Genomic DNA, 27,746 nt, shown 5'->3' on the forward strand with positions numbered 1-27,746 from the left:
TAACTCTCCTTGCTTTATATCTTTTGGTAACAGATTAGGCAGCATATTTAAAGGGGTTATCCAGGTTTAATTATTTTTTTTTTATGGCCGGGCTGGGGAGGGCTATTTAAACATAATAAACATGTACTTACCTCCTCCGGTGCTGCCGATGTCCCGCGCCGCGGCCCGTCTTCTCCGTGCGCAGGTTTCATTACACCGGCGCACAGGGAGCTTCCGGCCGGCCGGATGCTCCCATGCGCACCATCTCCCACCATCTCCCAGCGCTTACAACGCTGAGAGATAGGGACGGATGGGAGGAGCTGTCCACAACGCGGACCGGAAGCTCCCTGTGCGCGGCTTCCGTGCCCCTGTTTGTTTACAGGGGCACGGAACGAAGTGACCGCGGCGCGGGACATCGGCCGCGCCGGAGGAGGTAAGTCCATGTTTATTATGTTTAACTAGCCCTCCCCAGCCCGGCCATAAAAAAAAAATTAAACCCGGATAACCCCTTTAAAATAGCCGGTTCCTTTATAGTGATTATATAGCTTCACATAAAATTACATTTTCACATTTTTCAATATACACATTCAAAAAGACATTTTAAAGATCTCCTTTGTGATGTTCAACTATTTCTGTATCAATTGATTCTTTGGTCTCTGCACCTTCTATTTCTATTATTAAACCTGAACACAAAGTGAGCAGCAAATTATTCGTATTATTTTGTACTCAGAACCTTAGGACTGAACTAAAAAGATCATTTAATCTCGAGGGAAATATGTTGCACATATCCAACTTGTAACCATGGAACTTCCGTTATTTTACATCTTAATATTTTCTGTCAATTGCTGGATAGTAGTTTGTTACATAAGACAAGAAAATAAGCATCGATTTATGTTGGAGCCTTTGTAACTCCTTTATTATTCCATACTTTACACACTTCATATAGGGCCATTTTGGTATATGATTGCTGGGTTTGAGATAAATGATGTGCCTTTAAATTGTCAAACAAATTGTAACAATAAATGAGATTCATGAAAAGAAATAATATTTCAAATGAAATTAGGGCTTAAAGATCTTTTGTTCCATGCAGAAAAAAGCTGCAGTGAGAATTAAACTGCTATGAGATAAAGGAAAATTTCCTGGGAGATTTTAATTATATTTCTACTGTAACATTAAAAATCAAAGAGGTTTGATTGTTCTTTGAAAATAGTCTAGAACTAAAGGCCATTAGATGACAATGAGAAGATTGTCCTAAAATGATTCCATTCTCCACAGTATTCATTTTCATAATCAAATTTTTATGTAACTGCACCATATACACATTATATTTACTTTACAACTGAAGAATAAACTTTCTCATAAAAAGTTTTTTTCTTTTTCTATTAAACAGGAATAATAAAATATGACTGTGAGGCCAGTGGGTTCAGGAATTGATACATGTATGCATCCAATTGATATAAGTGGATACATGTAAATTCGACAAACTCTACACTCCTGTGGAATATGTGATGCTATAATACAAATAGGGAATAAAAACAAAAATATAACAAGAACCAGAATACTGGATTAGGTTTAGGGTTCCATATTGTATAGATAACATAGGAAAGTTAGAGAGGGTTCAAAAATATGCAACCATATTATACATGAATCCCTGCTCCACTGGTCTGACAACATGACATTTTATTGTAATTGGGTCATTTACTTCTAATACTAGCATTATTTTGGAATGATGTGAATACATCTAAATTTACAAGGTTCAGTTGCATGCTAATATGGTCTTCTGGGAGGTGTATAATCAAAGTGCCTGTTTGTGTAGTGCTGTCTGCCAACTACTTACTCTCTACCTACTTATGCAGATACTGACAGAACCAAGTCCCACGTGATCCATGCCTGGTTCATCTTAATAGATGTGGGGATGTCAGATGTTGGCGGAGGATAGCTGGATCCTCTGGTTTTTGACTACACTAGCAGTAATGAACACACACAGGGCTGGACAGAAACTGCAGATATAGAGGGCAAGCATGCACCACTGGAGCATATAGTGGCTCATGTTAGCAAGGCTGCCCAGAGGCAAGAACAAGCTGTCTCCGGTGGGAGGTATCACCTCCCCCTCTTTCTCCTCTGTATCTCCCCAGCCAGACCTTGCTGTGAGAAAAATGTCTCCCTTTCATCCTCCTCTTCCTCCTACAAAAGTATCTCCTGTCTGGAAAGTGCCATATATGACTACTGGTCTAGCACACCACCATGTGAACCATGTGTGGACTGGAATGCCTGTATTACTCTTCTTCCTCCGGTGACACCATTACATCCTCTCCAGAGGAGATTTGTTTAAGCTGCCAAATTGTTTGGTAGTAGGATAGCGCAAACTTCTTCTTTCTCTTCATTATTTGGGGGATTGAAAGCCGAACAGATGGTGTGGACAGTCTTGGTGATGGTGACGGTGGTGCTTTTGGTGGTGGTAGTGATGATGGTGACAGGTAGCCTGGTCACTTGAGAAATGGTGGTACAGGCTGAGCCAACCAGAGCAGGGGATTGTGTAACTGCAAATAGTAATAAGGTTGCTTTTTTAAAATTTTTCTGTACAATGATAAATTGCTTATTTAAGATATTGCTTTATAATACTGGAACTGAAAACAGTAATACGTAATAAGATTGCCCCTTTAGAATATTGCTGTCCCAATTCTGGAACTGCAAATAGCACTAAAACTGCTCCTTTAAGATACTGCTGCATGATGCTGGAACTGTAATTAGTAATAAGACTGCCCCTTTAAGATATTGCTGTATGATACAGGAACTGAAAATAGTACTAAGATTGGCCCTGCACTATAGCAGCCCTTGAGGAGCAACATATAGTTCTTTAACATGCCCTTAAAATGGCAATTATTTCATATTTGCAATAAGACTGAAACTGCCTCATTAAGATATTGCTGTATAAAGCTGTAACTGCAAATAGTACTAAGACTACCTCTTTAAGATATTGCTGCATGAAGCTGGAACTGTGATTAGTATTAAGACTGGCCCAGCACAGTATAAGCCCATGAGTAGATACATATAATTCTTTAGAGCGCCTTAAAATGGCAATTATTTCATATACTAAATATATATATATAGAAGCAACATGTGGTTCTTCAGAGTTTCAGCGAACGGGCAACAATTTAAGATTTCCACCTGCCCATAATCATAGCAGCCACTTCCCCAAACCTAACCACCTGAAAGTGGCAATTGATCTCAAAAAAGCAGCACCCTCTCTCTAGCTCTGTTTTTTATCTGTAATAGCTGGGCATGTGACCCTGCCTACTATGGAGGGTGACATGTCCTGCATAGTCAATCACATCCATGCTTGAATTGGGCTGCAAGCTATTTGATTGGCTGGTCAGCAGTCAATCAACCAGACTGCTCAGTTTTCCCTTAACATGAAGCCCAAACAACAGGCTGTGTGGCATTGGAGTTGTGAGTTCGCTCATCACTAGTGGCTTGGATCATCAATTGTAAAAGAGTGAAATTAAATATAATGCAGCTAGTTGCATTTTCACACCGATTAACATCCAGTGGATGACTCTTCCTTAATTTTCAAGTTAAAATATGCATCAAATGTGATTAATGCCACAAAAGTAAAAGAAGTAAAGCTTCCTGAAAATGTCTCTCTATTAGTATCATTAGTTTTTATTTTAATGCATCATCAACAAATATACCTATTATACAGAAGATTCACATGTCCAGCCTGGGTATTCACAGCCATGCCCATACTGCACAGAGATATATTTGCTAAGGGATAAAAGCTGGTTTATGGCTGCTCAGCAACCAATCAACTAGCTTTACCGATTGAGCCCGTACATATATTCCAAACCCAAAACTTCCAGCTGGATTTCTTGTTTGGGTCTGAAATCCCCAGTTCTGGTTCACTCAAGCTACTGGCGGTACTGGCATATGTAAATTATAGGAACAGGTCTGAATTAAAATAATCAATATCTTTCTTGTAGATTGTACCAAATATGTAGCTTACAAAGCGGCACATGCCTTTTTCATATTTAGTTATAGCGTCTATTTAATTTTTGGTACTAAAATAGTATGTAAGTCTATGTCTGTCTAATAATACTGTTGCGTGTAGTACATAATGAATATATTCCAGCAAATGAAGTTTCACAACATCTAACTTTATAATGAGAATGAAAGATAAACAAAATCAACTTTAATTCCCACGGGTAACTAATTTCACAGCAGTGGAAGCAGGGTCCATGTGTATGTCTGTCTATAAAGTCTCCAGTTTGACAAGAGCAATACCATGCTTCTGACCCATGTATAGATAACCACCCACACCACCCTGACATGTTTCATCTACTGAGAATCTTCATAGGGAGCAGGTTCCCACCATTCCTGGTGGGCTAGGAAGTAGATTTGGGTCATACAGAATACTCTATATTGTCCTTTTGAACACATACAGGACAGTGGTTGGCAATGGGCAAAGACACACTTGTTATTTTCTAATACCCTCATCTTCCAATTGCAATAACCTTATACATTTTAGTCTTCACAGCCACTTGACGTCTTGATATTGCAATGCTTGTTTTCTTCTGGGGAAAGTTCTAGTTTTGATCAGAACCAGTTTTATTTCAGTTAATTTGATAGAAAATATGTTTTTTAATCAATTAGTTTTTTCAATATTAAAAGGGGTATTCCCATTTGGGCATTCACTTTTAATTTAATTTATTTGAAAAAATTTTATATGAAAAAAATTCTTCAAATGGTTGTTATTAATAAAATGTTCCCGTGTGAAGATAATTTCTCATAAATGTAGCCATGTTGTCCCTCACATTTTGGCAGCAGTGGCCAGACATGCGTTATTGAGTCCTGCCGACTGTTTGGTTTCAGTGTTCATTACCACAGGACGGCTGTGGGACCAGCAGCAACTTCCATATACATCCATAGACTTTTCATATACAAAAACCTTTTGTTTCTTTGTGCAATCCCTCCAGCAGAGGTTGCCGTATCCAAGGACGCAGTCTTGTTGCTAAGGGACCATATGACTACATTTATGATAAATTATATTCACACAGGTAAATTTTTTCGAAGAAATGTATATATATGGCAGATTATTGAAATTAAATGTGAATGCCCAGATCAGAATACCCCTTTTCATAAATTAATACATGCATAAAATAGGGAAAATGTATTTGTAAGGAATCTCCAAAACAAAGCATACTTCAATATATGAAATATAAAATTATAGTTGCTCTATTTAGACAAGAATTTTACTCCCAACACAGTGTAAGTCCGTTTAATTGGGGGCGGATGGATGGTAATCCAATCAATAAGGCAGAATAGCATTATACAAGGTTTATCTGTAGTGCACACTCTTGAGGGTTTATGGATGAAGAATTATCAATTTATTATAAACACCTTCTGTTTCCAGTAGATCTTTTCCCATAATTATCACTGCATGTGCTTAAATCTCAAGAACTGAGAATGTTTTGTCTTTGCTTAATATAGCTAGTGACAAACACAGATCAGCTGGAAAGTTACACTTCTAAGCAGCTGGTGTAACACATGTGGGCTTGGAAGAAATAACTGCAAATGTCAGCGATAGTCTAGAAAACATAGTCTTTTACTGTTTGTGTCTGTAATGAACTGTGCAAAGTAATATTGGAAACAAGATGCAGAGAAGTCGGAAAAATAGCATATTTGGGTTTTCCTTGGGCACCGACATGCTGTGGAATTGATGTTGTTGATTGGATTTGAGCTCCTATGTTGACCATCTGTTCGATGAGAAGGCATTGTGATCAGGATGAATCTTTGGTAAGAATGATTCATTAACACATAAGTCCTCATATAAACAGCAGCAAGGGCACAACTGACTTTTGGCTTGTCACAAAATCACAGCAGCTGTCCTATTATTTATATTGGTATGTACATTTTATTTTTATTTGTTCACTAAAGTCATCAACCCTGACCCTGTTTCATCTGTTAGTGGTAGGCTCTATTATTGTCTTCCGAGGGAAGTAACGAGAAAAGAAAATAATCGCTTTAGGGATAACACTTAAAATATTGTGAGTATGCAAAATACAATTGTTCTAATAAATAAGATATCAATATATCTATACTACTATCGTGAATCTAGTATATAAAGTTTGACAATTTTACAAAAACCTAGCATTTCATGTCTACATACATCTTCTTAGTAAATGCATGTCTTTCAATGGCAACACATAACACAACCTAGTTGGCTCATCCTTTCTGCTGTACATCCACAAATCCTATACTAATGTGGTAAATTGATGTATTCCATCTAAGGAATGCTTCTTCTACAGGCTTAAAATATGTCTTTGTAATAGCAACTTATCTGATGGCTGGCAAAGATTATTTTTATAGTGAGGATAGCATATCCATCTGTTATCATGACAAATTATTATATATCAAGAAATAAGTTAAATGAAGCTATTATTCTCGAACCAAAAACAGCTCTTGATTTCCATTGTCAGTTCCATAGACTGCAGCAAAAGTTTAAATATACAACCAGTGAATAGTTTGTATATTTTGACTCTGGGCCAACCTTTATCATCACAATTAGTAATGAGTGGATCTGATGTGCAAAATTTGAATTCTTGCTTAAATTTTTGGGTTTGACTCAAACACCTAAGCCGTTAATATCCACAATCTGTGCTGGTAGCCATTTTGAGGAGGATCATCACTCCCTAACAATGCCTTTGTGAGAAATGTGGAAAGGAAAACAAAAACAACAACGGAAGAGGACGGTGCCTCGCGTAATAACGTAAAGACAAGTAGGTGCCAAATGTGGTGAGAGAATGGGTGCTCACCGGGTAACCACTTGTGGGTAAGCGGTTTTAATTATCCAATAAGGGGAAGGTTTCTTGTTGTTTGTACGAAAGTTACAATTAAAGGTTACTGCAGCAACTCCTAGGCTCTCTAAAAAACCGGTAGCCAAGGGCACCGTAACGTAAATGATACAAAATGAGAAAAAGAGAGAGAGCCAAGTGGGTGCGCTTGTAACCAAAATTAATGGAAAGAATGAGTAGAATGGAATCTTCAAGTGTAGCAATATTCACAATATTTATTGGTAGCAAAAGATCCAATGGTAACGCGTTTCGGGGAAACCCCTTCATCAGACCAAAACTGATAAAATACATAAAATAAATAAAATATAGTAAATAAAACACTAATGTGTATACATAGTATAAATTCATTAATACATGTCAAGTTGCAAAGAATAAATAAATAAATACATAGTGTCAATAACCTTGAATTACTTAATCACTTCCCATCAAATCTCATTACCTAATAATCAATATTCATGCCATTATTACTTTTTTTATAGCTTTATCCTATTTATTTTTTCTAGGCTACTATAGTATTATTATTATTTATCATTATTATTATTATTATTTTTTTCTAGACTACTCTATTTGTATATTACTTGAATATTTATTCTCAATCCATCTATTTCCGTATCTTATGTACCACAGTTATCCAACTTTAAACTTTTTACTTTATGTACTACTGGCTATTCATCACATGGCTATTTTTGACACTATGTATTTATTTATTTATTCTTTGCAACTTGACAAGTATTAATGAATTTATACTGTGTATACACATTAGTGTTTTATTTACTATATTTTATTTATTTTATGTATTTTATCAGTTTTGGTCTGACGAAGGGGTTTCCCCGAAATGCGTTACCATTGGATCTTTTGCTCCCAATAAATATTGTGAATATTGCTACACTTGAAGATTCCATTCTACTCATTCTTTTCATTAATTTTGGTTACAAGCGCACCCACTTGGCTCTCTCTCTTTTTCTCATTTTGTATCATTGGGAGCAATGTGGGAGCAATGATCCTCCCTAGACTGGCAGCGCTGCTGGAATGTTAGTGCCAGACGATCAGTACTGGCATCATGCATGTCACTGGTGGGGGTGGGGGGGGGTCTGTGTTCAGTATACAAAACTGGACAGGCTTTTATAATTTGAGTTTGGACGAACCTAGGCAAACCTAAATTTCGACAGGTTGGCTCATCACTAATCACAATGAATTCTTTTTTTTTACATTTAGTACTTTATATGTTGGTAAAACCATATGCATTAAATAGTAGATATAAAAATAATAGATTTTGTACTTATCTTTTGTCACAATTACAATGCCCATATGACATATTTAGCAAAAATCTGAAGTTATGATCTTATGTTTAACTTTTAGGAATCATGTGTACTCTAGAGATGAGCGAGTATACTCGTCCGAGCTTGATGCTCGTTCGAGTATTAAGGTACTCGAAACGGCTCGTTGCTCGGACGAGTATTTCCCCTGCTCGAGATCGAGCATTTAATTAAAAAAACACAGTGAAGAACAATGAAGAATAGAATAAAAACAGTGAACACAGGATCATTTAAGTGAAAAAGACAGTGAAGAACACAGTGAAGAATAGATTACAGATGTTCGGCACATCTGCTTACTTGTTGGAAGATATACGCGGAACGGCAGCAGGGAGACATCAAGCAGCAGGGAGACATCGGGCAGCGGGGAGACATCAAGCAGCAGGGAGACATTAAGCAGCAGGGAGACAGACATCGGGCAGCACGGGGGAGACAGACATCGGGCAGCACGGGGGAGACCGACATCGGGGAACAGTCAGGAAAAAGATTGACAATCTCAACGCGTCGAAACGAAGGCAGCAAAATCAATCATCAGCAAAAGAGAGGAACAGGTGCAACGTGGGTGGGAATGTGACAGATTGCTCCGAAAAAACCCAAATATCAGAACTGTAAACATTCCTTTCCTGTATCATGAAGCAGCAGATCTAAGAAAGTTAATGGATAACTCAATGGCCTATTAAATACAGCTGGGACCGGCTTGGACGCAGGCGAGCAGTAACACAATAGTCTGTAGTGTGGGGGAGACAGACATCGGGCAGCACGGGGGAGACAGACATCGGGCAGCACGCGGGAGACAGACATCGGGCAGCACGGGGGAGACAGACATCGGGCAGCACGGGGGAGACAGACATCGGGCAGCACGGGGGAGACAGACATCGGGCAGCACGGGGGAGACAGACATCGGGCAGCACGGGGGAGACAGACATCGGGCAGCACGGGGGAGACAGACATCCGGCAGCACGGGGGAGACAGACATCCGGCAGCACGGGGGAGACAGACATCCGGCAGCACGGGGAGACTTCAGTGGAAGAAGAGGAGCGGATCCCGGGACAGCGTATCACCCCGACAAGTAAGCAGATGTGCAGAACATCTGTAATCTATTCTTCACTGTGTTTTTCACTGCGTTTTTCACTTAAATCATCCTGTGTTCACTGTTTTTATTCTATTCTTCACTGTTCTTCACATCTGTTAACTTGTCGGGAGATAATATACGCACGGAACAGTGAAGAATAGATTGCAGATGTTTGCATACATCTGCTAACTTATCAGAAGACATTCTTTTTCAATTAAATAACACATTTTATTCCCGAACCATGGTCCCTTTGAAAAATGCTCGGGTCTCCCATTGACTTCAATGGGGCTCGTTATTCGAGACGAGCACTCGAGCATCTGGAAAAGTTCGTCTTGAATAACGAGCACCCGAGCATTTTAGTGCTCGCTCATCTCTAGTGTACTCGTGTGCGCCACGAAGGGCTTAGATATAAAAAATAAATGTTCACATTCTGTGATGTCTTTATACTTTGCTCTGATTCACTAAGTGTTCCATATAGAATGCTTTTAAACAGCTGCCAGGGCGCTCACTTAGGAAGAACAGACAGGAATTAATGGAACACTTTAAAGGAAAGAGTAATGGAATATTTACCGAATTAAATCGCTTAAGTTGTAGTACATTTTTATATATATATATATATATTTTTTTTTTAATTGCAAATGTGACTTTTTTACTTGACAAAAAATAAGATTTAAAAAATTAATAATGGTTTTGACTAATAGTATTAGTTTTTTGTTGCAAAAATTAGTTTCAAGGAAGTTAGTTAATGGAAATATATCTTAATTTCTTTCATTTGTATCATTACTGTTTACTGTAAACGATCTTGAGGATGAACTGTTATAATCTTTAACTGGTAACGTGATCTAGACAACTTCTTTGGATGTTTGTAGAGTAAGCTGTTCTGTATTATGCAGTTAAGCAATCATGTAGTGAATATTGCATGCAAGGAATAGAAAACAACAAAAAAGCCCTTCTTTATGGACGTAATGTTAAACTGGTTGAAACTTTAAGGCAGAATAAAGCTATATTACAAATGTGCAAATGTACCTTGATTAGGATTTCAAGACTTTGGCTATTGTTTTTCTATATCATTTTTATATCCTAAATTGTTGCTTTTGTTGGTTGTTTAGAGTAAAAAGCTATCCTGAAAGAAAAACAAAATGGGGCTCATTTACTAAGGATCCAAATTGCGCAATTCTGTCGGGTATCCCGACGATTTCCAATTTGCGCCAAACTCCGCCGGGATTTTGGTGCATGTGATCGGATTTCGGTGCAATTGTGCAGGGTTGCATGCAATGGAAATCGGGGGCGTGGCCGCTGGAAAAAAACGACGGATTTGGAAAAACCGCGGTATTTAAAAATAAAAAGTGTCTCTTGACACGCACTTACCTGCACCAAGAAATAGAAGGTGAACTCCAGCGGACCTCGGCACAGCAGCGACACCTAGTGGATATCAGTGCACGGACCTTATTGAATCCCGGCCAGACCCAAATCAGCGTCGGAGAACCGGCCGCTGTATCGCAACTGGACCGGGTAAGTAAATTTGTCTATTTTTTTCGAATAAACATAAGAGAGCTTCAACGTAAACAGTAGAAAAAGCAGGTATAGACTTACTGTACCTGAGGCCCATATAAGGCCATTGAGCTTTCTTGGTATATAAGGGCGCGGTTCACACACTGCACTTTCATCGTGACACTCAAGATCTGTATCACTTCTATTTAAGAAAACCTGGAACTGGTTTATATTATCATTGTATATACAATAATAATATACATATAGATATATATAGATAAATAAATTATTTATTTATATAACAATTAGCATCACGTCTATAAAAAATAATTATAAAATAATTTATTTGGGGGAGGCTACTTTGTACAAAATCAATATTCAATAAAATAATGAATAAGATTGCATTTTTACCGTAATTAAATAATTGATTAGTTACACTTTGAATTTTAAAAAAATACTTCTGTAAGTAGATAAAGGGGAATTCATGTAATAATATTTGATTAAATAGACACTAAATTATTCAATTGTTGGGGCACTAAATTGCATGATTTATTAGAAGGGACATAAGGTGGTTATAGTTCATTGGAGGGCACTAGATACAATTAAATTTTTAATATATAATTAATTTTACATAATGAATTGTGAGGACAATAATTACAGTGTAAATAATTTATTCTGAGGGTATAGTTTATATCATAATATGATAATTGAAGTGTTATATTTGGATTGTAAAGAATATATTTAATTTTGGAGCAGAGTTGTTTTCCAGGGTACACTATACTGTTATAGTTATCTTTGGGGTGCAGTGTGAAGAAGTTCTACAAGTACCTAAAGATACCTACTGTATTTATTTACATAAAAGATGACTCCTAACTTTTCCAGTTAAAATATAGAGTTTGGGACATGCAGGACTACCCCTCTTCCAACTCACATATAGTAAAAATAAAAATAAATATCAGATCTGACTTCAATATGGTAATTTGAATTAATGAAAACCTTCTGTACAAAAAAATCTTACTTTTGACATCTTCTGGCGCTAAAGTTTTTTTCATACTTTGGTCTATGGAAGTGTGTGACATGACATTTGCTGAGAGATGAGATGACATTTTCATCGGCATTTTGAGGACTGTACGGCCTTTTGATCACTTATTATTAAAGGTTTTATATGTTGCAAAATGGCGAAAGTGGTGTTTCCGACATTTGGGCCCTCCACATTAGCCACCGTGCCCCAACAGCTGTCATAGTAGTCACAGTGTCCCCATTGCATTCACAGTGTCTCACAGTGCCCACCGCAGATGCCAGAGTGCCTTCCATAGTAGTCACAGTGCCCCCGATGCATGTAGCCAGAAACCTCTTCCCCTCCCCCCTGATGCATGATCGTCTCTAAAAAATAAAATCTTTACTCATTATTCCTCCCACAAAGCAGAAGCCATCATCTTCTTTACAGCTGTGAATGATGGCTTTACGCAACAGCTCTGAAACCAGAAGATGTGATGATCACATCTTTTGGTTTAAACGCCACCGTTTACAGCCATCTTTCACAGTAGTAAAGAAGATGATGGCCGCTGTTTCTGGGGAGCGGGGAAAGGTGAGTTTTGTAGTTACTTTTCCCCTATGTTGTACTCCCTCAGGGGCAGAAAGCTGGTCCAAGATTGTGGCACCAAAGCACAGTCTGCTTTTTAATGCGTTAACTGTCGGGATCAATGCTAGCACCAATCACAGGTGTTACGGGTGGGTGTTTGCTGCAGGGGCACCTTATTTAGTCTATCTTTAATAAGGTGCCCCCCTCATCTGAATATAAGAGGATCCATGACTTTTGAAAAGAAGTTCAGAGTTTTAAAAGTCCTCTTATGGTCACTGTGGATTATTATAATAAACATGTTTTGAATTTATTAATAGAATTGAAAATAGATGTAGAGTAGCAAGGGGATTACAACTGTCCTACTCTTATACTAGAGAACTATGTTCAGCACAGTGACTGTGATTTCAAGTAAAGAGTTTATTTTTTTTACAGTGACTTTGAGCCAGATTCCCAATATTCTTAACTTTATCTATAGTAAATGGCAGAGATCTATTTTAAAAAGAAAAACAAAACGCCCCTACAAACATACTGCATTAATCTTCCTTCCCGTTCCTGTTGATCTTACACGTACCACACTGTAATAAACTGCTATCCTTAGTGATCAGAGAAGCAATATAGAAGAGACAAGAAGTTTATACTCATTCATTTTTCTACAAAATCCCAGAAGTTAAAAAGATGGATTACAACTGTCAGCGCTGTTATCCATGTCATCGACTTTATTATGTGTCCAAAAGGTATCAGTCATTCTCTTGGCAGGCTCTGCAAGTGCAACTCTATCTTGTACAGCATTGCGGGATTAGATTACCATTTGGTGTTACAATGAGCAGATCCATCACATCAATTTAATTGAAAACAAAACCCATAACCTGATAGAACTGTATTGACCCTATGCAGCATATAAATAACACAGATGAGACATTTCTGAAGCTGCTTATATTTCAGATCCTTTTTTTTCCTATGGACAGTGAAGTGGTAATAGAAAAACACAGACCCATATATTATTCAATTTAATTAAAAATTGTTTATGCTTCTTTAAATCACTTGACATAAAAGTGCTGTATACTTTTGCTATGCCAGAAGATGGCAATGGTGGTCTGCTGCTGGCTCTACGTGTGTCCCTGTACTATGTACACATGCATATTCAGTGTCTTGTCTAATAATTATTAGGCAAACAAACATCGATAACTAAACCATGGTTGCAGTGATTATTAATAACCGATGCTGGATCAGTGTTGCAACCTCTGCAGGTTCAATGTTTGTAGTTCATTTTATTACTATATGTGTAGAATTTGTCAGAAAACAATACCACAGGAACTCCATGTTTATTATATTTATATATCTAATAACATAATCATTTTGATATTGAAAATTAAATACAGGCAGTCCCCCGGGTTACATAAAAGATAGGTTCTGTAGGTTTGTTCTTGTTGAATTTGTGTGTAAGTCGGAAATGTATATTTTATAATTGAAACTCCAAACTAATTCTGTTTGGTCTCTGTGAAAATTGGATTTTAAAAATGTTGGATTGTTATAAGAACCAGGATTAACAATAAAGCTGAATTGCAGGCATCTTTAATTACTGTTATTGCTGTTTATTGTAGCCTAAGGCTAAAGTACAGTAAATTGCCAACACGCAGAGGTCCGTTTGCAACTAGAGGTCGTCTGTAATGCAGGTGTTCTTAAAGTAAACCTACTATTTCAAAATGGTCATTTTGACCTAAACATACCTTTACCTTGGGGTATGTAAGCTGTTGCTGGAGGTGGTCTTGTTAAGGCAGATAAATCCGCAGTATCAGCAAAAAATCTATTTTTACACTAATCAAATGACCCTATTCGGCGCATCTGTGTCCCTGACACAGGGCGCTCGGTGCTTGGTCACAGTCATAGTAATGCACACGCTTTGCGTGCGTGAAACTGTTCCCTCCACCCTCCCTCCCTTGCTTTCGAGAGCTGGTGACTTCACCGAGCTCTCGAAAAGCACTGGCGCATGCGCACTGTATATAACTTTCGCACGACCGCAATACAAAGCGGACGGCCGTGTGAAATTAAGTTACAGTGTGCATGCGCCAGTGCTTTCCGAGAGCTCGGTGACATACCTGTTACTGTTTCTAAGCTATTGTCTAAAATAAAATTACATTTTCATTAAAAGTGACCAGTTTTTCTTTCTTGTTCCTATTGGAAATATCAATTATTGTGTCTTGCGACAGTACTTATTGACAGAAATAAATAAGAAGAAATCCAGTGCACCTCACACCCTGGTCGCAGTGTGACAATTTGCATAAAGATAGAATTTTCTCACAAATGATGGATTGTTAAACAACAAGTAACATATTTCAATAAAGCATAAACAGTGCACTACAATATAATTTATTATTTTATGTGGAGATATGGGAGCTGGTAGACCCCCTTTAGCAAAAATGAATCCTAAATTGCCACATGTGGGAATGCAATGAATCAATATCTTCTAGGATCAACTTTGAGTAATTATATGTGACCTTCATCGTCATTCAAATTGTTCTGCAGAAATTCTTCAATTCATTAAAGTTTATAAGGCATTTGTCCTGCCATAGAATTTCAATTGGGCTTAAATTTGGATAGTGCCATTTCAACACCTTGATACACATTTATTATTTTTGCTGCAGTATGCTATTGTATGAAGGTGTGTGGGTGGGTCATTGTCCTGGGGCATGACCAAGTTTTGACAAGTTATTAGATATATTATTTTACATTTTATTCTACAACACTTAAGTATACAGAAGAGTTGATGTTCATCTCGATAACTGCAAAGTACCCAAGATGTGCAGTTGCAAATTGATGTACTTGACAGTTGGTATGCCATTTTTTTGATGATTTTCTCTATTTGTTCATCACCGGATATGTTTTTGTGCATTATGGTCCAAACATGTTGTTTTGTCTGTCCTGGAGTTTTGAGGTTTGTTTAGATACAAATCTCCAAACTTTCTGTAAGCCTTGTTGCCATGTTCTCTACAGAAAATGCCAACCATTCCAAACAGTCTTTTCATAAATGATCATGAGCTTGTGAATGTATTAAATGCTAATTAAGGTCTGTAGATTGAATGGTAGCTCTTGTTTTTTTCACAATTTCATAGTTTCACAGTTTATACAGTTGAAAAAAGACACATGTCCATCAAGTTTAAAGGGGTTATCCGGGTTTTAAAAATTTCTTATGGCCGGGCTGGGGAGGGCTATTTAAACACAATAAACATGTACAGGCAGTCCCCGGGTTACATACAAGATAGGGTCTGGAGGTTTGTTCTTAAGTTGAATTTGTATGTAAGTCGAAACTGTATACTTTATAATGGAAGTTCTAGACAATTTTTTTTCTTTTGCCCCAGTGACAATTGGAGTTTCGAAATTTTTGGTGTAATTGGACCAAGAATTATCAACAAAGCTTCATTACAGGCATCTTACAGCTGATCATTGCAGCCTGGGACTATAGTAAAGCATCCAGAGAGCTTCACCAGAGGTCACAGTGGGCAGAGGGGTCCGTCTGTAACTATGGGTTGTCTGTAAGTCGGGTGTCCTTAAGTAGGGGACCGCCTGTACTTACCTCCTCCGGTGCTGCCGATGTCCCACGCCGCGGCCCGTCTTCTCCGTGCGCCGGTTTCAGTACAAAGGCGCACAGGGAGCTCCCATGCGCACCATCTCCCAGCACTTACAACGCTGAGAGATAGGGACTGATGGGAGGAGCCGTCCACATCGCGGACCGGAAGCTCCCTGTGCACGGCTTCCGTGCCCCTGTAAACAAACAGGGGCACGGATCGAAGGGACCGCGGCGCGGGACATCGGCGAGCCGGAGGAGGTAAGTACATGTTTATTATGTTTAACTAGCCCTCCCCAGCCCGGCCATAAAATTTTTTTTAAACCCGGATAACCCCTTTAACCAATGACGGGAAGAGATTGCATTAGGAAGAGATTTATCGGAAAAAATTATATACAACATAACCATGAATGTTATTTGGATGTAAAAAGGCATCTAGACTAGAGATGAGCGAGCACTAAAATGCTCGAGTGCTCGTTATTCGAGACGAACTTTTCCAGATGCTCGAGTGCTCGTCTCTAATAACGAGCCCCATTGAAGTCAATGGGAGACTCGAGCATTTTTCAAAAGGACCATGGTTCGGGAATAAAATGTGTTAATTAATTGAAAAAGAATGTCTTCTGATAAGTTAGCAGATGTATGCAATCCATTCTTCACTGTTCCGCGCGTATATTATCTCCCGACAAGTTAGCAGATGTGAAGAACAGTGAAGAATAGAATAAAAACAGTGAACACAGTGAACACAGGATCATTTAAGTGAAAAACACAGTGAAAAACACCGTGAAGAATAGATTTCAGATGTTCGGCACATCTGCTTACTTGTCGGGAGATACGCTGTCCCGGGATCCGCTGCTCTTCTTCCACTGAAGTCTCCCCGATGTCTCCGTGCTGCTCCCCGATGTCTCCGTGCTGCTGCCCGATGTCTCCGTGCCGCTGCCCGATGTCTCCGTGCCGCTGCCCGATGTCTCCGTGCCCCGATGTCTCTGTGCCGCTCCCCGATGTCTCCGTGCCGCTCCCCGATGTCTCCGTCCCCCGATGTCTCCGTGCCGCTCCGTGCCGCTGCCCGATGTCTCGGTGCCATTCCATGCCGCTGCCCGATGTCTCCGTGCCCCGATGTCTCCGTGCCGCTCCCCGATGTCTCCGTGCCCCGATGTCTCCGTGCCGCTCCCCGATGTCTCCGTGCCCCGATGTCTCCGTGCCGCTCCCCGATGTCTCCGTGCCGCTGCCCGATGTCTCCGTGCCGCTCCCCGATGTCTCCGTGCCCTGATGTCTCCGTGCCGCTCCCCGATGTCTCCGTGCCGCTCCCCGATGTCTCCGTGCCGCTCCGTGTCGCTGCCCGATGTCTCCGTGCTGCCGCTGCCCCATGTCTCGGTGCTGCTCCCCGGTGTTCTGTGCTGCTCCCCGGTGTCTCTGTGCTGCTCCCCGTTGTCTCTGTCCTGCTCACCGTGTTCTTCAATGTGTTCTTCACACATATATATTGTTCTTCACATACTATTTTGTTCGCACCGTTCCGCGCGTATCTTCCGACAAGTAAGCAGATGTGCCGAACATCTGTAATCTATTCTTCACTGTGTTCTTCACTGTGTTTTTAACTTAAATGATCCTGTGTTCACTGTGTTCACTGTTTTTATTCTATTCTTCATTGTTCTTCACTGTGTTTTTTTAATTAAATGCTCGATCTCGAGCAGGGGAAATACTCGTCCGAGCAACGAGCCGTTTCGAGTACCTTAATACTCAAACGAGCATCAAGCTCGGACGAGTATACTCGCTCATCTCTAATCTAGACTCTTTTTGAAGCTCTCCGTTGTCCCTGCTGTGCCAGCACCTGAGGCAGGCTATTCCACAGATTGACAGTTCTCATAGCAATCGCCTCTGGTGATTAAACCTTGATTTCTCCAGACGGAGACAGTGCCCCCTCATATTTAGATTTTATTTAATCTTACAGGCCTGTAATTGCCTTGCAAAGTTCTAGATTTTTTTAAAAATATTGCCACACCATTTTCCTTGTGCCAGTCACTTGGCACCACACCAGACATTATGGAATCCCTGAAGATTTTAGACATTACAGTACATTACAGGATACATGACCTGCACTGGCACCACCCACGTTAGAAGTTCTTTCTTCTATCATATAAACTGAGCTAAAAAACCTATTAAGTATCTCCGCCTTCTCTTGGTCTCCAGTCACTTATGCCCCATTTTCAGAATACAGGTGTCCACCTGCTCTGACCCATTTTTTTCACATTGATATACTTAAAAAATTTCTCAGGATTTGTTTTACTATCCTTGGCCACCTGTCTTTCATTTTGTATTTCAGCTGATTTTATTTCCTGCTTACTGATTTTGGTAAGTGCTTTTGGTCAGGTGTCTTGATTTATATTTTTTGAATGCCCTCTTCACTCTTGTTAACAATTGACAGTAATAGTGTCCACACTAATTCTACATTTTGGCCTAGTTTCTCATATTGTAGACATTAAAATATAATGTAGATATTTCTTATTTGAGGTTGCATTTACTAAATTTTAAAGAGGAAATCTTTCAACAAAACCAAGCATGAAAACCAGGTGTGTAATCTTATTTTATGTGTTATCAATGGCCTCTTTACTTTTAAAAAAATAAGTAAAATAATGCTACTGAAGACTGAAGGAGTTTACCAAATCCCATCTCTGCTGCAGCTTCAAGGCTGTTACCCTTTCACCCCCTGGGCCTTTAGCACCCTTTGTCTGTTGTAATCTCGCAGCAGCAGAGGAATTTTCAGCACACAGTGGGAAGGGGTAGTGTAAAATTGTAAAAGTTGATTTTAGAACAAAGGAGGCAATGGATAACAAATAGAGTGGCCTTGATCTTTGATTAAGTGCCCCTGGTTTATCAAGCTTGATGTTGATGGTAGATTTCCCTTAACACCTCTAATAGCATTCAGATAATAGTGTTTTAGGGTACATAAAGGATACTACTACTTGTTTTGTAAACTCTGTAAACTGCTCTATGCCAGTTGGATATGGTCTCAAGACATTGCTATTTATAGAATAAATGCGTCATAAACAGAATTCAGCGATAAAATTCTGATGTTAACCCTTTAGGGGGTTGGTATTCCTTCCTTATTATGATGCCTTTTGTTTTATTATTAAGTAATTTATTAGTATAACCAGTGGGATTCTCACAAATAAATCCAGTGAACAATGAATTTTGTACAGGATGTTTATGTTATGTTTATAATTACTAGCTTTCCTCACATGGAGGAGCAAAGAGAATGTAATAAGTAGTATAAACCAGCAGTGAATGAGTTACATAATGTGAAAAGTCTATGCTGTATGAGCACTAAAGGTTAACATCTTCTGGCATTTTATAAAGTGTTTTGAGAGTAGAAGGTGGTGGGTGGCTGCCAAGAACTGTATCTCACAGCTTGAGTGTCAGGAAGAGACAGAAAGCTTTGCAAAATCAAAGTCCTGGATGGAAAAGCAGCACAGACAGTAGACACAGTTGCTGCAGAGGCTGCTAAACTAAGGAGGATAGTAAAGAAACTGCTGCCCATAGGAAATCTTACCATAAGTAGATGCAATCCTGTAAGGAATAATGATGTGTGCAAATATATATAGTTATATTTTGGTTTTGGTAAACAACTCCATATTAGGATTATAATATATTGAAAATGAAATATTTAGTTTTTATTTTTAATAGGGATTGAAGGAAACTTCTACAGAATCTATTCAAGAAAGTTAAATAACATTTTCAAGAATTCAGGAGCACTTTTAAACTTGCACTTTGCCAATTTTCCTGTGAGAATAAAAATGAAAGTTTGTGGCTGCTAGTAATCTAAGTCATTGAGGTATTATACAGAAGTCAGAATATTCATTTAGATCTTTCTATACTGAAATCAGCAGTAGCACTTGTATTGACAAGCTTAAAGTAGTCTTGCATCATATCTCCCTCCCTACCTCTTAAACCCCACAGCGTAGGTAGATAATCTGCTTTTATTCTCTTCTATTAGCCAAATGTATTAGAGGGATCTGTCAATAGTTACCATAACAACCACTTTCCTCGCTGGTAAATAAATACATCCAAATCATTCCAAGCTGATGAGAAATAGAAGGGAGGGAGAACAAGCAACAGAACAGAAATATGATTTCATATATATTAAAGATGAAAGAAACGAGGTCTTATTACCTTGCTTGGAATTGTACCAGGTAACTTGTCCGCTAGAATATCGATTCACTAGAAAAAGATGATACGATGCCAACTCCCAGTGTCACATTACAGAGCACAAGCCGCTTTGGATCAGAGCATCTTGCACAGATATCTCCACAATGCATAGAGAAATTAAAAGATGAGTGGTATGATCTTTAAGGTAAAGGAAAAATTCTGTGTGAATGCAACCATATACACATATGAAGATGTGAACTCTTTATGCAATTATTAAATGTATAAACAGTTATTAAACTTCATTGATAGTAATAAATAAACAGCATTTTAGTGCGAGCCTCCATTCATCCGACTCTAGGGTAAACAAGGATAATCCAAAAAAGCAGAAAGCAAAGGCAGCACTCCTGGATAATCAAGGTGTTTTATTCACCCATTGTGGCAGATGCGATGTTTCAGCCCCTCAATGGAACTATTTTCAAGCAAACAAGTCAATGTTACAAACGGAGTATAAATACACTCCCAGGAAGTGACATAGGCAATTAGTAACATTGTTTGTTACAGGTGTACAATAAATATATGATGCAAAAAAGAATTTTTAAATATATGAATATATACATCAGTGAGAAGATTCATTACATAGTGCACAGAGGTGAGCAATAAATACCTTTGTGTACATAATAGACTGAACCTCAACTACCTACGGGTACCCTCAGTCGGCATACTGCGCCATCACGTTGCTATGTGACCATATGATGCTATTAGTTTAAACAAAGAGGATTTTTATTTAATGGACCAAGTTTAGGCTGCAGCAATAGAGCAACTATTCACTGATCACATACCTAGCTCATGTCGAGCAGACGGGGGAGTCTATCACAATGCCAGTGGAGCTACGATCGCCTAGCAGTCATACAACCACCGCATGGCTTCGGAGAACTGGACTCAGCAAAATGACATAGTGCTCAGTGTCTACCCCGGTTTTAAGGTCAGCCGCATTGTCCAAAACCATATGAGTGACAACCCACTATATTAGGTCGGCTCCAATGGGTGTATAAAACACTCAAGGACACTTTCGCCTTTGTACAGTTTTGGACATGAACATATTAGAACATATATAACATAAACAGTTCTGCATGTCATATGATGTCTTAACTTATATGTTTTGTCAGTACTGGGGTGTGTAAAAATATCACCCTTGAAATATTTACAATTTTGGCATTTTAAGTAGGAGTAAGACCCAGGTTTTAGGGCGCTAGCAATATTAATACCCTTGGTGGATCCTTCATCACTTTTTATTTATCCCGTAAATTTTTTGTTCTTTTAAAGGAGAACAAGAGGGATGTTTAAATTTCTCCACATCCTTGTAGTTTTGAATCCTAAAACGAGGGAGACCGACAATACCATACGACTGATTGGAACCTTCGATGCGAACGCTGATGCTATCAAACAGATCCTTCACAAGTACTGGCGGATTCTAAGACAAGACCAGGACCTGACTGAATTTCTATCACCTTACCCTTCAGTCACCTATCGGAGGGGGAAAAACCTTAGAGACAGGCTTGTTCATAGTCATCTCGAACCCTCTCGGTCCCCCTGAACATGGCTCCCAACAGGTCCAGGTACTTTTAGGTGTGGTAACTGTAACGTCTGCTCACTGGTCCTACTGGGGAACAGTTTCCAGGGTGCCAGCACTGGTGCTGTATACTCCATAAGGGAATATACCAACTGTAGGACAGTAGGAGCAGTGTATTTACTATCCTGCCCCTGTCCTATTAACTATGTGGGCAAAACATACCGTCAGGTCAAGATAAGAATTCAGGAGCACGTTGGTGACATCAGGAACAGGAGGGATACCACAGTGGCAAGACATTTCGCCAGATTCTATAATGGCGATTCCAAACTATTACGTTTTCAGGTGATAGAGAAAATCAGACCCCCCAAACGGGGAGGCAACTGGGATAGGCTGATACAACAAAAGGAGACCAGATGGATCTACACCTTGAATACGGTAGAACCCAATGGCCTCAATGAGAAGCTGTCATTTACCAGCTTTCTGTAACCTCTACTGACAGTAGGGTTTGCCATTATATGCCCCAATCACTCTGGGCAAGTATTTTTGATATTAGTACTCCCATGTACATGCCCTTTTTCTTGTCCCACCACATGTGATTCTTTGCTCTTTTATGGTACCCTCTTGTATGTTGCCCTTTTTTCTCTCTCTAATACTTAAGGACAATCTTTTATCGCTGTATTCTTTAGTCCTACTTATTCTCCCATTCTCATTTTCCGGTTCTGCACTCTTACTTACCTCCTTGCTTCCTTGTTTGTCCTACCGTCTCTGATGGATCTAGGCTTTTTACAGGTTTGACCGAGGATGCTAGGTGACAAGCATCCTTCTTCACCTTTTTTTTTTAAATCTTTGTCGCTATGTCCCCCTTATTCGTGTTTCATCACAGGGAGTAGTGGCTCTCTATTGTTGTATCGTTGTTATACCAACCTCCAGTCAACCTATTGCCATACACAGGGGCGCGGTCTGGGCGGTCTTGCGGCACGCTTGGATCCTGCGATCATGTGACTCGGAGTTTGGGGGCGTGCCCCGCCCTCATACCCACGTGACCCATGCCGTGATCACGTGACTGTGGGCGGCTCTTCGCCTCCGGCTCCGTCAGTGGCCGGAACATCGATGTCACTGGGGGTGTATCCTTCTGTGAGGGCTGGGCTTGTTCTGGTCCTCGCGATTGGTCTCGAGTCACTCCTCTAATCACGGAGGGGCGGTACTTAGGCTTTAAATACTTAGCGTCCCCTCGCACGCGCTGCCGCTGTTATCAATGCGGGGACACGCTATGTGAATGTGTATTATCATGCAATACGCGTACATTACTTAATATTACATCTGATCCCTGATGAATGTTATATAGTCAGGAAACGCATTGGGTCTAATCATCTTAGGAGTGCTAGCTCAGGATAGTGTGAATTTGACAGCTTGAGTGGCCGTGCAGCTAGGAGTAATTATCTCAGACTCCATTTAGGCTTATGAGCAGCCTTCTATCCATCAATCATACGAGCAGACAGCCTCCAATACATCTTAGGTTGATCCCAGGTAAGGCCGATGACGCGGCTGCAATACTGGTGTCGATCTTTAGTTTTCTGCATGTTATCTAACCATCTGTGAGAGGGGTGGCTTTGCTACATATGCCTGACATCTGCTATATGCTGGGCTTATGGTATTATTCAGTAGCCTATACCCCCGCTGCCTTTTGGTTCTGGTCCCAGTCTAGGTCAGCCTAGATATGTGCTTGAGCTGGGGTCAGACCTGTTGAAACCTTTTAGACATCTATTTTTGTGGTGGAGGTTTATACACCTCAACACATTCGTTCATTTCTTTTAGTGCATGTGACCATATGATGCTATTAGTTTAAACAAAGATGATTTTTATTTAATGGACCAAGTTTAGGCTGCAGCAATAGAGCAACTATTCACTGATCACATACCTAGCTCATGTCGAGCAGACGGGGGAGTCTATCACAATGCCAGTGGAGCTACGATCGCCTAGCAGTCATACAACCACCGGATGGCTTCGGAGAACTGGACTCAGCAAAATGACATAGTGCTCAGTGTCTACCCCGGTTTTAAGGTCAGCCGCATTGTCCAAAACCATCTGAGTGACAACCCACTATATTAGGTCGGCTCCAATAGGTGTATAAAACACTTTCGCCTTTGTACAGTTTTGGACATGAACATATTAGAACATATATAACATAATCAATTCTGCTTGTCATATGTTGTCTTAACTTATATGTTTTGTCAGTAGTGGGGTGTGTAAAAATATCACCCTTGATATATTTACAATTTTGGCATTGTAAGTAGGAGTAAGACCCAGGTTTTAGGGCGCTAGCAATATTAATGAATATTGGTGAATCCTTCACCACTTTTTATTTATCCCGTAAATTTTTTGTTCTTTTAAAGGAGAACAAGAGGGATGTTTAAATTTCTCCACATCCTTGTAGTAATCAGAAAGAATGGAGCAGTGTTTGTGTATTAACCAGATGGCATGTTCACTATGTGATCCATATGTTATCAAAAATGGAATTCTCTTAAAAGTAGAGTTTGGCCTATTATTTCTGGAAAGGAGAGATCATTTATCTTGTGACTTGGCTCTCAACTTATGTTGTTCAACCAATTTTCTAGGATAACCCCTGTGAATGAATTTTTGGGACATTTCATTAAGTCGTGTTTCCACATGTGTGGGATCATTAACAATTCTCATCACTAAGCATTAGACGGCAGTGATTCAACCATTCTTAGGATGTGCACTTTCAAAATGTAAGATAGTATTGCGATCAGTTGGCTTAACAAACAGGTCAGTCTAAAGCATAGTACCTTCAATAGAAACCGTGGTGTCCAGGAATTGTACTGATGAAAAGGAATTTGTAATTGTAAATTTAATGTCTTCATCCATGGTATTTAAGAAGTCAAAAACGAACACAAGCTCATTATCAACCAAGACGCTCAGGTGTTTCGTTATCCAAGGTAATGGATTTTCTGTTAGTTTTTTTATACACATTAACATCTTCTAATTGACTTTGTATTTCCAGTAAATAGCTTGATCGATCCATGACGACAACTGCTCCGCCTTTATCAGCAAGGTTGATGACAAGGTTGTCGTCATGTATCATCTCATGCAAAGCCATGTGTGCTTCATGAGATAGGTTGCATTGGATTCTGGTCAACAAAGTAGAGTCATATTGCAATTTCAAAGTTGACACATCATTTTTAACAAGGAACATAAAGGTTTCAACTGCACAAGCGTTCATAAATGGTGTAAAATTACTCTTATTGCGTAATCCCCATGTACTAAGGCATATTGCAGCTGAATACATAACAGGGGGATTCACTATATTGGGCTGACTTGCAAACCATGTTTTAAGTCTAATATTCCTGAAGAATCTACTCAAGTGGAGCCAACCTAATATAGTGGGTTGTCACTCATATGATTTTGGACAACACAGCTGACCTTAAAACCAGGGTACACACTGAGCACTATAGTAAGCCTTATGTCCATGATATATCGTGATAGCTTTGATTTTTTTTTTTACTTATGGGCAACATCCAGTGGTTGTATAAATGCTAGGTGATTGTAGCTCCACTGGCATTGCAATAGACTCCCTCCCCCCCGCCCCCGTTTGCTCGATATGAGCTAGGTATGTGATCTGTGAATAGCCGCTCTATTGCTGCAGCCTAAACTTGGTCCATTAGATAAAATAGCAACATGATGACACAGATTTAACTCCATGTATGCCAACTACTACCATAGGTAGTTGAGGATCAGTGCATTATGTACACAAATGTATTTATTGCTCACCTCTGTGCACTATGTAACGAATCTTCTCACTGATGTATATATTCATAAATTTAAAATTTCATTTTTGCATCATACATATTTATTGTACACCTGTAACAAACTATCTTCCTAATTTCCTATGTCACTTCCTGGGAGTGTATTTATACTCTGTTTGTAACATTCACTTGTATGCTTTTCTTATTTGTGATTCATCTCAATCCAAGCCAGATACATTTTTGGAATCAGGGTATCACACAGAGATATAAACATTTCGGAACGGGACCATAGCAAATGTCAGGTTTGGTATCAATGTGATCCAGGGTTTCACCAGGATCCCAGGATCCCAGGAGACCAGAACCCTGACCCTTCGCCTTCCCATTGAGAAGCTAGACCTCCTCCAAGGTTCTGGACCTGATACCAGGTAGGAGGGTCCCTAAAGCCCTTCTGAGGATGTGCAGGTGTGTGTCTGCAACTATTATAATCAGAGCACCTCTGGGGCCCAGTGACCCAGTCTTTTCCTGGGAAACCATTTACCATCACTATTCACAGGATGGATCACTAAGTGTGGCCTATCCGTTTCCATTAGGCCCACATAAGGTAACTAACATAGGTAACTAAAACTAGTATCCAATAAAAGCAATAATAAAAGTGATATGTATCACGAGAGACAAAATATATATCACTTTTATTATAGCTTTTATTAAATTTATGCATTGAGATTACTATTCTATTAACATTTTTATGGCCGGAGTTTTTCCTCTCTGTTCCTTTTTTTTGGTTCGTTATGTAGTAATCGAGAGACTAGCACTAGACTATTTGGTACACGTGTATTTATACTTTTAATAGACTGTATCACATAGTGATTACCTTTTAAGTGTTTGTGCATAACTCTTCCTCGACCTGGCAATCCAGCCAAACTAAGCAATCGTGTGGGAAAGGCCTTGGTGAAAGAGGTAAAGAAGAACCCCAACACCACGGTGTCTGAGCTCCAGAGATGCAGTAGGAAGATGGGAGAAAGTTCCAAAAACTCAACTATCACTGCAGCCTCCACCAGTGAGAGCTTTATGGCAATGTGAACTAATGGAAGCTTCTCCTCAGTGTAAGACATAGGAAAGCCTGTATGCAGTTTGCAAAACAAACACATGAAGGACTCCCAGACTATGAGAAATAAGATTCTGATGAGATGAAGATTGAACTTTTTGGTATTAATTCTCAGTGGTATGTGTGGAGAACCCAGACACTGCTCATCACCTGCCAAATACAATCCCAACAGTGACACATGGTGGTGGCAGCATCATGGCAGGGTGTTTATCAACTGCAGGGACAGGATGACTGGTTGCAATCGAAGGAAAGATGAATACAGCCAAGAACATAGATATACATCCTGGATGAAAACCTCTTCCAGAGTGCTGTGGACCTCAACATGGGCAGAATATTCACCTTCTAGCATGACAATGACCCTAAGCACACAACTAAAATAACAAAGCAGTGGCTCACAACAACTCTGTGACCATTCTTGACTAGACTAGCCAGAGCCTTGACCTAAACCCAATTGAGCATCTCTGGAGAGATTTTAAAATGACTTCCACCAATGTCCACGATCCAACCTCCAGGAGCTGGAGAGGATCTGCAAAGGGAGAATGGCAAAGGATCCCCAAATGCAGGTATGAAAAACTTGTTGCATCATAATTATAATAATAGTTCCTTTATTTTTATAGCACACACAGATTATACAGTGCTACACAGAATTTGCCAATGTGGTCCCTGTCCCCAATAGGGCTCAAAATCTAATCATTCTCATGAAGACTCATGGCTGTACTAGCTCAAAAGGTGCTTCTACGTTATATAGAACAAAGGGTTTGAATACTTATGATCATGTGATATTTCAGTTTATGTTGTTTAATAAATTAGCAAAAATATTTACATTTCTGTTTTTCCTTCAGGATGGGGTGCAGGGTGTACAATAATGAGCAAAAAAAAATAATGTTTTTAAATTTACCAACTGCAATGAAACAAAGTGTAAACAGAGTGTAAAATATACATGCATTACATTTTCGAATGCATGTATGTAATCTACTTAAAACAGTCATGTCATTTACATATGATAACACAGTCTAAAATGGCCTTCAGGACACTTCACTTTTTCTTTTTGTTCCAACACAAATTTGAAAAGACATAGCATTTTTATTTTGTTATCTTACATGGGTATATAATGGATTGTTATTGGCAGCAAAAAAGCCATCTGACTTTTTGATCATATTCTATTACATTTTTTGGAGGTAGGAAGCAGACAAACTGCAATTTTGAATTAGTTTTTTATTTTTATTTTTTATACTCTTCACAATATGGGTATAATAATGTAATATCTGTTAGGCCAAGGTTGCTATGGACTCAACAATACTAATTTGGGGGGGGGGG

The 27,746-nt window shown here is 39.3% G+C and overlaps 1 long non-coding RNA gene across 1 annotated transcript in view; it reads left to right on the forward strand.

Annotated features, from left to right (window-relative positions):
- Positions 1 to 5,551: 5,551 nt before the first annotated feature.
- Positions 5,552 to 27,746, forward strand: part of LOC140120599 (uncharacterized) — a 65,912-nt gene continuing 43,717 nt past the window's right edge. The window contains exon 1 of the long non-coding RNA XR_011853901.1: positions 5,552 to 5,772. This is a non-coding gene — a long non-coding RNA (uncharacterized lncRNA). The remainder of the gene's footprint in view (positions 5,773 to 27,746) is intronic.

The sequence above is a fragment of the Engystomops pustulosus genome, chromosome 3, assembly GCF_040894005.1.
Source record: "Engystomops pustulosus chromosome 3, aEngPut4.maternal, whole genome shotgun sequence".
In the NCBI taxonomy this organism is placed as follows: domain Eukaryota; kingdom Metazoa; phylum Chordata; class Amphibia; order Anura; family Leptodactylidae; genus Engystomops; species Engystomops pustulosus.